Source organism: Bombyx mori, chromosome 24 (assembly GCF_030269925.1).
Source record: "Bombyx mori chromosome 24, ASM3026992v2".
Classification (NCBI taxonomy): domain Eukaryota; kingdom Metazoa; phylum Arthropoda; class Insecta; order Lepidoptera; family Bombycidae; genus Bombyx; species Bombyx mori.
The window spans coordinates 3,896,994-3,913,598 of record NC_085130.1 but is presented as its reverse complement, the minus strand read 5'-3'; the positions used below and the strand labels follow the sequence as shown (position 1 = coordinate 3,913,598).

The following is a 16,605-nucleotide window of genomic DNA, read 5'->3' as shown; positions in this document are numbered from 1 at the left end:
GGAAAAAATTTTATCCGGAAAACAACATTCAGACCTCCAGTCTACCGCGCGGTGGAAGATCTTCTCTCCGTCATCAAACCTTTCAAAGTCGCATAGCCATCTATTGAGTTTTTCATAACTTAGGATTGCTATGATAAATAATTAAACTTATAATTTCTATGGTTGTAGTTTGTTTTGTGCCTCAATATAAATAAATAAAAAGAGTGCAAATTAAAAAATATTTTTTTTAGATAAATTATCTAAGTTTAGGTGAATTTGTGAAAATTTACTTGTTATGGTTCAATATCTTCGTATTTTTAATTTTAATAAAACTGCAAAAGCTGTCAAATGTCAGATTTTTCACATGAATGTCAATCTTTGACTCCGCAACTTGGACTTAGTCGCGGTTTGCGTTAGGTATTCAAAATTCGTAATTTTATTTGTATGTGATTGTGCAATAAGGACTAATTTGGCTTGTGCTACATATTGAAGAATTAAATAATTATTATTTCAATCCCAATTAAACTTTACGGTAAGTTGCATTTCGGATCTTAAATTATTAAATTTAAGGATTTAATTGGTTCCTAATTTTATCAAAGAAAACAAATGTTTTGTAATGAATGCATGATTTTTAATTTATTAAAAGGTTTGAAATAAAATAACTACCCAAAATTGAGGTCATTGAGACTTATAGGAGTGATTGGAAGTATTTCACTTCAGAAATCGATATCAATTTAATGAAATGAAAAAAACGGTGCCTATATGTAATGAATGAGAAACAATTTAATCATTCGATCGTCAGTAGTTAAATATATTTTGAAAAAAAAAACAAGTACAGAAATTAGTTGAAAAAAAATGTTTTCAGTACATAAATACTACGTTTTTTTGTTCATAATCAATAAAGAAAAGTTTTTAAGTGTGAAAAGCATGAAATTTATTCAAAAGAAACAAACATTTTATTATATGAATAAAATTTTGCATTGGTTAATTTACCAGGTGTACCGGCTTGAAATGAGGGTTTTTTGTGGAAATTAAACACTAATTTTGTACAGTGGTTACCTCTATATATGAGAGCCCTAATAATTTTTTTTATTGCCTAGATGTGTGGACGAGCTCACAGCCCACCTTGTATTAAATTGTTACTGGAGCCCATAGATATCTATAACGTAAATGAGCCACCCACCTTGAAATATAAGTTCTAAGGTCTCGAGCATAGCTACTTAAGTTACTATAGTTACTTAATAAATAAGTGTTTGACATATAAGCCGCTGAGCGAGCAATATTGTGGTTTGTGATGTGAGCTATTGATTTGAGATACGAGGAATCACACACTACACTGCTGCACATGACCTCAACACGCCTGGTGCGTGTTGGTGTCTAAGAGTTGCTTCCACCACAGATCAGACCTCAATCTGTATGTTTGTTTCCTTCATTTTTGAAGCATTTTTGATAATTTGGGTTTTGTTTTTGTACATTTTTAAAATATTATATTTCCCATACCTATTAAAGGGCCAGAAATTGTTTTTTGTGCAACAATTAACAATTCTGTCACTTGTTTCTGACTAAAAGTGGCATCTGCTTCCAATATTGTTTTTCAATTCGGTGTCTTAAGACATTTTTGGTAGGCTTCCACATTCTTCATTTCTCACAATATTGTTATCTCTGACCTATGGAAACCATGTTTTGTATGTTGCTTATGATAGACCATGATCACCATATGCCTCAACAAGCATACAATGCTCTGCAGCACATTTTTTGTAAAGAAAACAAAAAATTAATGCTTTTCGCAAATCATCATCTTATGGTACAAAATTCGCCATCTTTAACATGATGAAAAAATATGATGTTATTTGTTCACTGATTTAGTATATACTGAATACTTGCGAACTCAAAAAAATAATTAAGTCTCATCTATATGTATATATAAAAATGAATTCCTGTTCGTTAGTCTCGCTAAAACTCGAGAACGGCTGGACCGATTTGGCTAATTTTGGTCTTGAATTATTTGTGGAAGTCCAGAGAAGGTTTAAAAGGTTGCTCGGAATTAAATAAAAATAACAATTTTGTTTTTCCTTTGATGTGGTCCCTCGTCGGACAGATTCCTTTTGTTTTAAGTTTATTTTATACAAAAGCTTAGGTCTTTTAATTTATCGGTTGAGGCACAACGAAGTCTGCTGGGTTAGCTAGTTCACAATAAATGTTCCCTAAGGATACTTTAAAAAAAAACCCTTTCTATTCTCTTCTAGCCTAAGAGGCTATACCTGCTACGTCCGGACGGATAGGTGAGCTCACGGGCTCAACCTGAGAGAATTTTCTAACACTAGCCCTAGCGAGAGCGGTGCGTCGCAGAATATAATTACCACCGGATCGGAATCGCGACCCACTGAGAAGATCCGGCGAGAAACTCAGTGGGCTGTGTCTATGGGTTAGTTCGCTCGTCGAACTCTTCGTCGTAATCGACGATTTTCTACGAGGACGGTGATCGATGCTTGAGGGTCCTAAAAGCAGGGAGAGTGAATCCGGGGGATCCGACAAGACATGTTTCGGGCGACGCTGGCTTTGCGTTGCCCCGTCCCGTTCGGATAAAATCAAAGTCGTCGTGGCCTAAAGGATAAGACGTCCGGTGCATTCGTGTTGAGCGATGCACCGGTGTTCGAATCCCGCAGGCGGGTACCAATTTTACTAATGAAATACGTACTCAACAAATGTTCACGATTGAATTCCACGGTGAAGGAATAACATCGTGTAATAAAAATCAAACCCGCTACATTATAATTTGCGTAATTACTGGTGGTAGGGCCTCTTTTGAGTCCGCGCGGGTAAGTACCACCACCTCGCCTATTTCTGCCGTGAAGCAGTTGGTTTGAAGGGTGAGGCAGCCGTTGTAACTATACTGAGACCTTAGAACTTATATCTCAAGGTGGGTGGCGTATTTACGTAGTGGATGTCTATGGGCTCCAGTAACCACTTAACACCAGGTGGGCTGTGAGCTAGTCCAAAAACACAACTTTCAGATCGCTAAGGGTTAAATTACAGTAATATGTCGCTCTGGTACATAATAATGAATACTCTATGTACAAAATGTGACTATTTTTATTACAGTTTCTGTGCTCTCCTGGCTCCCATGTTTCTGGACTTTGGCTCAAGAGACTTAATTAAAAAAAAAAACCAATGATTTTCGCTTGCAGTATCAAAACAAAAAAATTAAGTAGGATGATATTAGCGAGTTCATTAAAAGGGCAATCCCATGCCCTTGATTCTTGGTACAATTTAGAATAATTTAAATGCACACTAAAAAAAACAATTGCTGAAAGTATCGGCAGATTGCCATTAATCAAGACAATAATAATAGAAAAACCAAAGATAAACTAGAAACTATATATGGATAGATATGTATAGATAAACATAATTACTGGATATTTGAACTCCATATAACCTTTGCATTTGTGAGAATTTCTGCTAATAAGCTCTTATCTCCGGTATTAAATTGTGCTATGCACTCAAGTAAGCATCATAGAAGTAATAAAGAGTATTTTAATAGGTTTTCAATGCTTACGCAGAGTAACTCCTAGTCGAACCCGTCGCTTGCGACGAATGGCTCGACGAGCGAGTTAACAGACACAGCCCACTGAGTTTCTCGCCGGATCTTCTCAGGCGAATCTAGAATAACCTCTCAAGGTTACTAGAATAGGTAGGAAAAAAAACAACCAGGATACAGTGAGCACACGTAAGCAAAAGAAAAGCCTTGCTGATAATGGCAACCTATAGAGAAGTGATTATCGCTGAAAAGGAATAGTAAATTAAAATCAGGCTCACCTACACGTTAGGGCGAAGATGAAATAGCCTCTCAAGACTATCAACATAGGTAGGAGAAAAAAGCAGAGTAACTTAAAAAATTGCTAAAAATGACTGTCCGCGCCAGTACTTCACGTACAAGCGGGGACTACGAGGTCTGCGGGGGGGTCCAACCACCACCACGGCATCGACGACTCGAGCGGCGAGGACCGAACACACACAGCGAGACAGAACACTACTGGAACGATATAGAAACGCACGCGCGACTCGCGGCTTATATTGCATTAAAACTTTATATACAGTCCACCTAACAATAAAACCTCAAGAACAAAACCTTTATTTTACTGAGCTACCGAACAATGACTAATTTGTATTAGTCTCAAATGATCTGATAGTTTTCTGTCTTTGATTGCAACTTTGTAGTTGCATTTGATTGTAACTTTGTAGTTGCAATCAATCAATTGCTTCCTAATTAATCCAATGCGGAAGTCCGAGATTAATTGATTGATCAACATAAACAAAGACATACGTATTTATTTATTTGCACATTTGATGAGGTACGGTGAATTGATGCGAGTATGAAACATGATGAAATTACAATATAGCCATCCTTCGCTTTCTGATTTTGATTGGTGAACATCATCATCATCATCATTCTTTCCTATTACCCTCTGCTGGAGTGTAGGGTTCGAAGCAAATCCTAGTAATAGTAGCGTGGGAACCCCATCATCATCCTGAAGACGTAATTATATCGTAAAGGTAGATCATAGTAGGGCTGTCACCCATGCTTAATAGCTTAATCTACAGACTGCTACTTTTAAAAGCTTTGGCCGAAGTCTTGAACAACCTCTTGTTTCGTACAAGGTGTAAAAATGCGGGTCAGCTTATTGCAGCGAACCGCCAGATTTATAAATCGACTCGAAATTTGTGAATCAGAGAGTAATACTAGCCTCTTTAATCAGAGAAAAACTAACGTGTTTCATTATTTCTGAATTACGCATTTTAATCGGCCAAAGTTACTGACATAGCCCGTAGGATTAGCATGCTGAAGTGGCAGTGGGCAGGCCACATAGCGCGAAGATCGGACGGCCGATGGGGCGAAAAGATCCTCGAGTGGAGACCACGTACTGGCAAGCGCAGTGTGGGACGGCCACCTACGAGATGGACCGACGACCTGGTAAGAACCGCTGGGTCACGTTGGATGCAGGTGGCAACGGACCGGCCGCACTGGAGATCACTTGGAGAGGCCTATGTTCAGCAGTGGACAATGGACAGGCTGAGATGACTGATGACTGAATCGGCCGAAACCGCGGAGCACGTCTAGTCATTGATAATATACCGTATCAAATATTTCAAGGAATGCTTAACATCCTCGTTCAACCTTGTGTGGTTTCGAAATACGAAATTTTTGTGTTAATTTTAACCTGTTCAAACAATACGAGCGTTATTGTCAATGTCAATTTTAAATATTATGTAATTCAGAAACTTCAAAAATGCGCGCTAAAATAGAAAATCGGCCTATTATTTTATTTTTGTTTTTTAAACCTTTCAGTTTATTAGAGGGAAGCTATAAAATTATTATATTGTTAACGGTCCTTGGTCTGTGTGCAAATTTACAAAGTTAATCTATTGTCTATCGAGTAAAAATGACGTTCAATGATTCCGTTACAAACAAATGAACATACATACACACACATAGGTACATGTCCAGCTAAATATCGTACGTTTGAAAAAAGAACGTCTGAAGCCGTTGCCAGTGTTAATGACGTTTCAATACGTCATACTTATATCAGCGATAACTCATTTCAAACGTCTGCTTCATAAAATTGGCGTAAACGTTGCTTTTATTTTTTTAAATCTTCTCTTCCGAGCACTGGTATCCACGAAATATAGGCTCTAATTTTATTTTTTCCTATCTATTCGCTGGTAAGGGGCTATTCCAACTATTATACTGGTGGTAGGACCTCTTTTGTGAGTCCGCGCGGGTGGGTACCACCACCCTGCCTATTTCTGCCGTGAAGCAGTAATGCGTTTCGGTTTGAAGGGTGGGGCAGCCGTTGTAACTAACTTGAGACCTTAGAACTTATATCTCAAGGTGGGTGGCGCATTTACGTTGTGGATGTCTATGAGTTCCAGTAACCACTTAACACCACGTGGGCTGTGAGCTCGTCCATCCATCTAAGCAATAAAAAAAAAAACGTGCTGACGGGCATGTCAGCTCAGGAGTCCAATCTCCGATAGTTTGCTAATACTAGTCCTAGGAAGAACAGCGTTTCGCAGAATTACCACCGGTCGGAATCGCGACCCACTGAGAAGATCCGTCAGCGGGTTGTGTCTGTCAACTGAGAAACTCAGCGGGTTGTGTCTATAGGTTAGTTTGCTCGTCGTAATCGGCAAGTTCGACGAGGACGGCGTCCTTTGAAGTAGGCGTGCCGAGTGCATCAGATGTCAATGTCGTTCTGGCACGGTGTTGTTTTGAATGCATCGCATTTATCAGGCGTGCGTCGACTTGATGACAGTAATTGTCTCATTGTTGGCATCGTTGTTCGAGATCTCGTGACAAACGTGAATACCGCGCAAGACTTGTTTAAAAATAACCTTCTCTTTTTTTTTATTCCGATGTCTGCCGTAGTTGGCACTCACTGCTTTTACGTTCTTTCTTTAGCCAAGTTTGTTATCGTGACCGACAAAGATAGTTGCATGTATTCTCTCACGTCTCATTTCGTAACTGGTAGTTTTGCGTCTGCAAAAATAATCATTAACCGAAGTAAATTTTAAATAAATGTTTATTGCTTAGATGAATTGCTTTTGGAATCTTTTCCAAGTCTCATTTGTATAACGGATGTTCCGCCCTCCAAATTGAAACGCCAGACTGCTTCGCGACAGGAACATATAAGATGGGTGATACATCCTCCTTGGCGAACTCGTCGACTCGGACTAAGGGTTCGACGTGTGAACTAGTCCATAAACACAACCCATTGAGTTTCTCGCCGGATCTTCTCAGTGGGTCGCGTTTCCGATACTGTAGTAGATGCAGCGAAGCACTGCTCTTGCTAGGGCTAGTGTTAGCAATTTTCTCAAGTTAAACCTCTGAGCTCACCTATCATTTCGTGCGTAGTTGGACTAACACCTTGGGCTGACAGCGGGATGGATGTGATATGCTCTGCGTCAACCCTGTCCCGCCGTCTCAATAGCCCCGACTGGGCTCCGGCCCGGTCCGGGGTAGGGCGCCGGCTGTGAGCGGCAGGAGTTTTTAGGCGATCCGGCGATTTCCTTCTGTAGAAAAAAAGCCCCTAAGCCTACCAACGATTAGGGAAAAAAAAAAGGTGATACATATCCCATCCGAATTTACTATAAGCCCTACCACTAGTCAAAGAAGAATGAAATTTTACGAAATGATTATCGCTATGCTAAATATACCAAATAAGAATTGACCATGAAATTTGTTTTATAAATTATTATGCGAGTATTACTTACTGTCAACTTTGTTCGCGTTCTGCATCGATCGCGTTGTGTAAATACGTATAATAATATGATACCATATTTTTTTATTATATTTGCCGTATTTAATATTTTCATCGTGGAGGTAGCATGTGTTTTTTGTTGTATTACTTAGATGTGTGTACGAACACACGGCCAAAACCGGTGTTAAGTGGTCACCGGAGCCCACATCTCTGTACTGAAATACGAGTGTATCATTATTTACATTAGAACATACACAGTTCATTTTATTAATAACCCAGTAAATATGTTGTTCGACAAACCGTTGATGAACTCAAAACAAAAACAATTTCACGTCACTGAAACGCACTCGCACACAAAATAAAAAATAAATGTTGCATATATGATTAATATAAAAAATTACACATGTTAAACCTTTAAAACACTCTCCTGTAAAATTAGTAGGTTTTGAGATTATACAGTTTTAATGCGAGAAGACGATTTGTACGATGATGCTAAAGAGCTTAGAGAGGAGTTCGTTGTTATAGCTTAAAGCGAAATTAATAAGTGTTCTTCTCTTTCTCCACCTTATCCCATTAGGTGGGATCGGCACAGCTAATTTTTCTCTTGCATTCTTTTCTATCAGTCGTCATTTCAACACTCACTCCTCTCTATCTCATATCGTCATTCACACACTCCATCCACGTCTTCTTCGGTCGATCTCTTTTCCCTCTACCTTGCACTACCATTTCCATACATCTCCTAGTCACGTGCATCTTCTCTCTACGCATCACATGTCCATACCACGCTAACGTTGACGTTGTATCTGACAATGTATATTTGTTTACGATTGCTCAAGGCTTAAATACAAATCAATAATATTGTTCTTTTGTATGTTTGTTTGTCCTATGCGCGTTCCTAAGCCGTTCGTCTCATTGCAACGAAACTTGGTACAGTCATTTTTGACACAGAAAGTTTTGGTTTAAATTAGAATGAGTGGCACGTGAATACTTACGTTTTTCTTTTTTTTTTTATTGCTTAGATGAATGGACGAGCTCACAGCCCACCTGATGTTAAGTGGTTACTGGAGCCCATAGACATCTACAACGTAAATGCGCCACCCACCTCGAGATATAAGTTCTAAGGTCTCAGTATAGTTACAACGGCTACCCCACCCTTCGAACCGAAACGCATTACTGCTTCACGGCGGAAATAGGCGTAGAATAGTAATAAACGTAGAACCGATGTTTAGTTATCAAACCCATAATCGCTGAAATATCCTCTCAAGGCTATCGACTTAGGTACAGACACAGCCCACTGAGTTTCTCGCCGGATCTTCTCAGTGGGTCGCGTTTCCGATCCGGTGGTAGATTCTGCGAAGCACTGCTCTTACTAGGGCCAGTGTTAGCAACACTCCGGTTTGAGCCCGGTGAGCTCACCTACATGTTAGGGCGAAGCTGAAATAGCCTCTCAAGGCTATCAGCATAGGTAGGGAAAAAAATCCATAAAATGTGAAAATTGTATAATAATAGTATTCATAATATAGATAGCCGCGAAAGTCTAAAACAATCTACAACGCTGTTATTGAATGAACGGGTTTTTAAACAGGGATTTTCATTTTTGCTGCTTTGTTACTTTAAAGCCGCTGTTGTAAACGCCATGATTACCAGTTTACCCGTTAAATCATAGCGTTTAATGTATTATGACCTTGAAAGATTAAAACAAATAACAACTTTGTTTATTAGTAAAAGTCCCAAGGGTCTTAGTACCAGTTGTTGAACTGGTTATTTTGCCATCGTTCTCGGCGATTTTTTTTTTAATTGCCTTTGTGCATACGGCTCACGGCCCACCTGATGGTGAGTCGTTACCGTCGCCCATGGACTTCAGCAATGCCAGGGGCAAAGCCAAGCCGCTGCCTACCGCTTAATACTCTGCACAAGCCTCGTTTGAAGAAGGACATGTCATAGCGCTCGGGAAACACTGTGGAGGGGAGCTCATTCCATAGCCGGATGGTACGTGGCAAAAAAGATCTCTGGAAACGCACTGTGGATAACCGCAGTGGCTCCAGGTAGTATGGGTGAACTTTACTCCGGTGGCGGGCGGTGTGATATAATTATATATAACAATTCCTCAGAGCACTCCCCATGGAACATGCGGTACAAAATACAGAGGGAACCGAACTCCCTCCGCAGACCCAGAGGCTTATATAGTTATACATACATATATATCTTCGTGCTTTAAGAGAATCATATGACCCACGAAAGCTATCTTTTACTGACAGCACAGACCGAACACCTGTCCCAAAAATTAATTAAGCAAAACAGTGCCAGAGATTGTTAATCATTATGATTCACTAATGTGTTATTAATAGTACAACGTACTTGTTGTATCTTTATCTGTCCAGAATTTCGGGTATATAAACGGTTGTCTGGACGAAATCGCTTTTAGCGATAAGACCGCCTATTGTACAAACGTGTCTGCTTGTTGACTGTTTTCTGATGTTAATTGTTGCAATAAAATATGTTCTCTCTCTCTCTCATTCGCGGTTTTCTATTTGCGGTTATTAATTGTGTTGAATGTAAACAAATTTCTCAATACTATTTATATTAAGGCGACGTCCCCCCTGATTCTATTATTCATTATGCAACTGTCTGTCATTTTATAATTGGCCAAATAATATATGAGATTCGTTTGGCACGTATCTTCCTCATTCATGTGCATTCGCTGTTTGAGACGGATCGTCCGTTTTGTTTTTACTGTATACAGTTTTTGAGTTATGGATAATGTGAGGAAGTTCTTGAAGAAACAAAGCAAGAGACGGAGACTCGTTAAGCACCGAAGTTTGTATTATGGTACGTTTAGAAGTTGTGTAGATTTTGCTCTTGCGTTACTAGATTTGCGCGATTTTGTTAATGTATGGATTCGTAGTGAATTATCTTTGAAGTAAGACACAGACTCGACCGGTTAAAGATTTAGCAAGAAAATCAACAAGAAACGACTGTATTATGTTTCTAGTGGAAAAGAAAGTGATTTCATATCGAGAAGTGAACGGCTATTTGGTTTAAGGGACATTTCGCCTGATACGCGATATTTATCTTTATAATTAAAGGTCCGTTTTATTTGGTACTAGCTGACCCGGCAAACTTCGTAGTGCCTCAATCGATAAATAAAAGACCTAAACTTTATTTAATTCCCAGAATTTTCATATTTATCTATCTTTTAATACTTCTCTGGACTTCCACAAATAATTCAAGACCAAAATTAGCCAAATCGGTCCAGCCGTTCTCGAGTTTTAGCGAGACTAACGAACAGCAATTCATTTTTATATATATATAGATTAGGGTCAACAATTCGATGTTTTTAATCGCACTTCAATTATTACACCATTCAAATAGCCGAATAACCTTTTTTTTTTCATGAATTTTTTTCCAAATTTTATACTTTAAATGGCTCTCTAAAGTTTCAAAAATTTCGCGCAAATGTGACCCCTCGATGTGATCTAGTTCGCCAGGGCAGATATTTTTGTTTGGTAATATTGGAAATCAATGAGAGTTTTTTTTGAGGGAGAGTGATTATATTGGAAACAACTAAGGGACTTTCCCACACCTTTAGTTCCTTACAAGTTGAGCGATTGTGATTGTCAACTGATAATCAATGGAGAATCATATAAATACTTACTTAATACTGAATTCAGCTCGAATTTAAATAATAAACTCAAAAAATTGTACAAATCTTATACCTTTAAACGAGCAATTCTTGTATATTAATATAATTATATATATATAATCTGAATCTCGGAAACGGCTCCAACGATTTTCATAAAATTTAGTATACAGGGGATTTCGGGGGCAATAAATCGATCTAGCTACGATTTATTTTCAGAAAATGTTGTTTTATTCGTGTTTTCAATAATCAACTTTATCGATAATCAACTTTATGACTCTTCCCGACATCTTTTGGCGAATAGTAATACTATTTTTCTTGATTGAGGGCAACTAACCGCTTTAAAGACAAAACAAGATGGCGTTATAAAAAAAAACCGAGCAAATCTCGGTCATCATTTTTGCTGCTTTGTTACTTTAAAGCCGCTGTTGTAAACGCCATGATTACCAGTTTACCCGTTAAATCATAGCGTTTAATGTATTATGACCTTGAAAGATTAAAACAAATAACAACTTTGTTTATTAGTAAAAGTCCCAAGGGTCTTAGTACCAGTTGTTGAACTGGTTATTTTGCCATCGTTCTCGGCGATTTTTTTTTTAATTGCCTTTGTGCATACGGCTCACGGCCCACCTGATGGTGAGTCGTTACCGTCGCCCATGGACTTCAGCAATGCCAGGGGCAAAGCCAAGCCGCTGCCTACCGCTTAATACTCTGCACAAGCCTCGTTTGAAGAAGGACATGTCATAGCGCTCGGGAAACACCGTGGAGGGGAGCTCATTCCATAGCCGGATGGTACGTGGCAAAAAAGATCTCTGGAAACGCACTGTGGATAACCGCAGTGGCTCCAGGTAGTATGGGTGAACTTTACTCCGGTGGCGGGCGGTGTGATATAATTATATATAACAATTCCTCAGAGCACTCCCCATGGAACATGCGGTACAAAATACAGAGGGAACCGAACTCCCTCCGCAGACCCAGAGGCTTATATAGTTATACATACATATATATCTTCGTGCTTTAAGAGAATCATATGACCCACGAAAGCTATCTTTTACTGACAGCACAGACCGAACACCTGTCCCAAAAATTAATTAAGCAAAACAGTGCCAGAGATTGTTAATCATTATGATTCACTAATGTGTTATTAATAGTACAACGTACTTGTTGTATCTTTATCTGTCCAGAATTTCGGGTATATAAACGGTTGTCTGGACGAAATCGCTTTTAGCGATAAGACCGCCTATTGTACAAACGTGTCTGCTTGTTGACTGTTTTCTGATGTTAATTGTTGCAATAAAATATGTTCTCTCTCTCTCTCATTCGCGGTTTTCTATTTGCGGTTATTAATTGTGTTGAATGTAAACAAATTTCTCAATACTATTTATATTAAGGCGACGTCCCCCCTGATTCTATTATTCATTATGCAACTGTCTGTCATTTTATAATTGGCCAAATAATATATGAGATTCGTTTGGCACGTATCTTCCTCATTCATGTGCATTCGCTGTTTGAGACGGATCGTCCGTTTTGTTTTTACTGTATACAGTTTTTGAGTTATGGATAATGTGAGGAAGTTCTTGAAGAAACAAAGCAAGAGACGGAGACTCGTTAAGCACCGAAGTTTGTATTATGGTACGTTTAGAAGTTGTGTAGATTTTGCTCTTGCGTTACTAGATTTGCGCGATTTTGTTAATGTATGGATTCGTAGTGAATTATCTTTGAAGTAAGACACAGACTCGACCGGTTAAAGATTTAGCAAGAAAATCAACAAGAAACGACTGTATTATGTTTCTAGTGGAAAAGAAAGTGATTTCATATCGAGAAGTGAACGGCTATTTGGTTTAAGGGACATTTCGCCTGATACGCGATATTTATCTTTATAATTAAAGGTCCGTTTTATTTGGTACTAGCTGACCCGGCAAACTTCGTAGTGCCTCAATCGATAAATAAAAGACCTAAACTTTATTTAATTCCCAGAATTTTCATATTTATCTATCTTTTAATACTTCTCTGGACTTCCACAAATAATTCAAGACCAAAATTAGCCAAATCGGTCCAGCCGTTCTCGAGTTTTAGCGAGACTAACGAACAGCAATTCATTTTTATATATATATAGATTAGGGTCAACAATTCGATGTTTTTAATCGCACTTCAATTATTACACCATTCAAATAGCCGAATAACCTTTTTTTTTTCATGAATTTTTTTCCAAATTTTATACTTTAAATGGCTCTCTAAAGTTTCAAAAATTTCGCGCAAATGTGACCCCTCGATGTGATCTAGTTCGCCAGGGCAGATATTTTTGTTTGGTAATATTGGAAATCAATGAGAGTTTTTTTTGAGGGAGAGTGATTATATTGGAAACAACTAAGGGACTTTCCCACACCTTTAGTTCCTTACAAGTTGAGCGATTGTGATTGTCAACTGATAATCAATGGAGAATCATATAAATACTTACTTAATACTGAATTCAGCTCGAATTTAAATAATAAACTCAAAAAATTGTACAAATCTTATACCTTTAAACGAGCAATTCTTGTATATTAATATAATTATATATATATAATCTGAATCTCGGAAACGGCTCCAACGATTTTCATAAAATTTAGTATACAGGGGATTTCGGGGGCAATAAATCGATCTAGCTACGATTTATTTTCAGAAAATGTTGTTTTATTCGTGTTTTCAATAATCAACTTTATCGATAATCAACTTTATGACTCTTCCCGACATCTTTTGGCGAATAGTAATACTATTTTTCTTGATTGAGGGCAACTAACCGCTTTAAAGACAAAACAAGATGGCGTTATAAAAAAAAACCGAGCAAATCTCGGTCATCATCTAGTGTGTATTTAATAGACATGGCCAGCGGTTTTATCTGCGTTAGATTTGTAATTCACTAAGCATGTGTACATTTTCTTGGTAGATAGAGTCGCTTGTGCCACTCTTTGTTCATTGAACCACAAGTCAATTCGTAGAACGGTTGGTACGTAAAAATAGTCACCAACGAATATCCTCTGCCTAGAGAAATGTACATTTTTTTATTTTTTTTTATTTTTATTGCTTAGATGGGTGGACGAGCTCACAGCCCACCTGGTGTTAAGTGGTTACCGGAGCCCATAGACATTTACAACGCAAATGCGCCACCCACCTTGAGATATAAGTTCTAAGGTCTCAGTATAGTTACAACGGCTGCCCCACCCTTCAAGCCGTAATGCATTATTACTGCCTCACGGCAGAAATAGGCGGGGTGGTGGTACCTACCCGTGCGAACTCACATGAGGTCCTACCACCAGTAAACTCACATGTGAGTCCTTATGTTACATTATATTACATATCGCTCCTACACGTGTAAGTTTTCATAATTAAATTTAACATTCTTTTATGCATTTGGCTGCGACATCTTATCTGTGTGATTTGAAATCGTTGGGCGATGCCGCCTATTGAGGATAACCTTATTAATATTCTTAACAATCACAGGTTAGTCACGACAAAATAAATATGAGAAAAGTAACGTATCTGTCATTTTGTTTAACATCTATGATATAGCTAGATTTGTGATTGATACAATATATAAGATTAATTGTTTAATTGTTCAAATGCTTTTGCGAGTTTTGGAGTCTGAAGTTAGCAGATCCGGCGAATCTAATTTTTTTTTATTGCTTTTGTAGGCAGACGAGCATACGGCCCACCTGATGGTGAGTGGTTACCGTCGCCCATGGACTTCAGCAATGCCAGGGGCAGAGACAAGCCGCTGCCTGCCGCTAGATAGAAATTATATCGGAAACTTTTTAACCGATTATTTATTATCGATATATTATTACAATATAACCTTTGTTGAATCAGAATATTAAATATCATTATTATATCATGTCATATCATTAAAATAGTGTAATAAAAATTGTCCAATAATAATAAACGCCGACCGTACCACTGTAATTGTTCATTGGGGTAATTGGATTCGCGAAATCTAATCTAAAGTATGCGCGGATAAAAACAGAATCAATAGTGGCGATAACATTCGAAATAAAATTGGTTAAAATCGATTACCGATGTATTGTATTTAATTTAAATATAAATGTAATAAAAGTGAAACCCGCAAAATTATAATTTGCGTAATTACTGGTGGTAGGACCTCTTGTGAGTCCGCCCGGGTAGGTACCACCGCCCTGCCTATTCCTGCCGTGAAGCAGTAATGCGTTTCAGTTTGAAGAGTGGGGCAGCCGTTGTAACTATACTGAGACTTTAGAACTCATATCTCAATGTCGGTGGCGGGATTTATGCTGCAGATGTCTATGGGCGCCGGTAACCACTTAACACCAGGTGGGCTGTGAGCTCGTCCACCAATCTAAGCAATAAAAAAAAACAGTTATAGTCTTTAGTGTATTGAATATTGAGCTTATATTTCTCTATCGCGAATTATCATTATCTACCAGCTCTAGTAACATCAATAACGCAAACTATCGTTGTCTATCCGTTCTAGTAAAATAAAATTAAACTGAGATTCAGAACTTACATCGCAAGTTGAATGGAAACAGTTACATTGTTGATATCTATGAGCTCTAGTAACCACTTAACAACAGGTGGTCCAAGAGCGCGTCCACACTTGTAAGCAATTTCTTTTTAAGTACGGCTACATTTAGACCTTTAATGTTTAATCATGTATTTTTGGCTCAGCGTGCGTTCATTGACCTCTTGAATAATTTATAACCTCACTCAATGTAAATAATGTTTATCTAAACACTTTGGTAGTACTGTTATATTATTCGCCTTCACGCCGCGCGGGTAGGTACCACCGCCCCGCCTATTTCTGCCGTGAAGCAGTAATGCGTTTCGGCTTGAAGGGTGGGGCAGCCGTTGTAACTATACTGAGCTAAGGTCTCAGGTCAACTTACATCTCAAGGTGGGTGGCGCATTTACGTTGTAAATGTCTATGGGCTTCAGTAACTACTTAACACCAGATGGCTTGTCAGTTCATCCACCCATCTAAGTAATAAAAAAAAACCTTTTATTTTAAGTCGCCAGTTTTTTTTAAAGTTTATATGTACTATTGATTTTACCACTTTGCGTGACGGAGAGCTGAGTTGAATGTCATGATGCGTTTGGCACTGTGTCCTTTTGCTCTATTTTACGAGTAACTATATTATTATTGAAGGCCGAATTCAGTGGTGTTAATTAAAGGAGGCCTTTACTATGACGACTTTTAATGACGATGATGTGAACGAATCACAGCAACACTGAAGCTAATATAGGTACATTCAGTGTGCTTAGTGCGAGTTTTTTAACGATCTCGATAGCGTAAATGCTAGCTCTTTTTGGGAAATATTGGGAATACATTGAATGGGATCGTTTGCATACGTTTGCCGCTAGGGGTGCTGTTTCAACTGCATGCAAAATTGGGTTAACTTTTACGCTACGCTCTTTTACGAGAACGTTAAAAAACTCGCACTAAGCACACTGATGACAAATGCGAAACCTTCTGTGAGTTGTAAACACTGTTCCCAACGTTTCTATGATTTAACTATTCGAGCGCCTACCGTCGATAGATCGACTCTCTATTAACGCGTATAAAAGTGTGGAGCGTCGGAATATTGACTGCTTGCGCAGTTTGATTGTGGGTATTAGGTATTGACCTGTACGGACGTGTCTTAGCGTCCATGTATAACGTTTTTAATAAGTTAATAACATTGACATATAACCTATTTAAAATTATTTTTCTGTGAATCT

At 38.3% G+C, this 16,605-nt stretch overlaps 1 protein-coding gene across 2 annotated transcripts in view; it reads left to right on the top strand.

Annotated features, from left to right (window-relative positions):
* The first annotated feature begins 354 nt into the window (after positions 1-354).
* The window catches only part of Gklp (glycerol kinase-like protein), a 53,002-nt gene continuing 36,751 nt past the window's right edge, over positions 355-16,605 (top strand). The window contains exon 1 of one of the 2 annotated variants that reach the window (XM_038019598.2): positions 355-511. The gene's annotated coding sequence lies outside the window, so the exon portion shown is untranslated. 2 annotated transcript variants of the gene reach the window in all.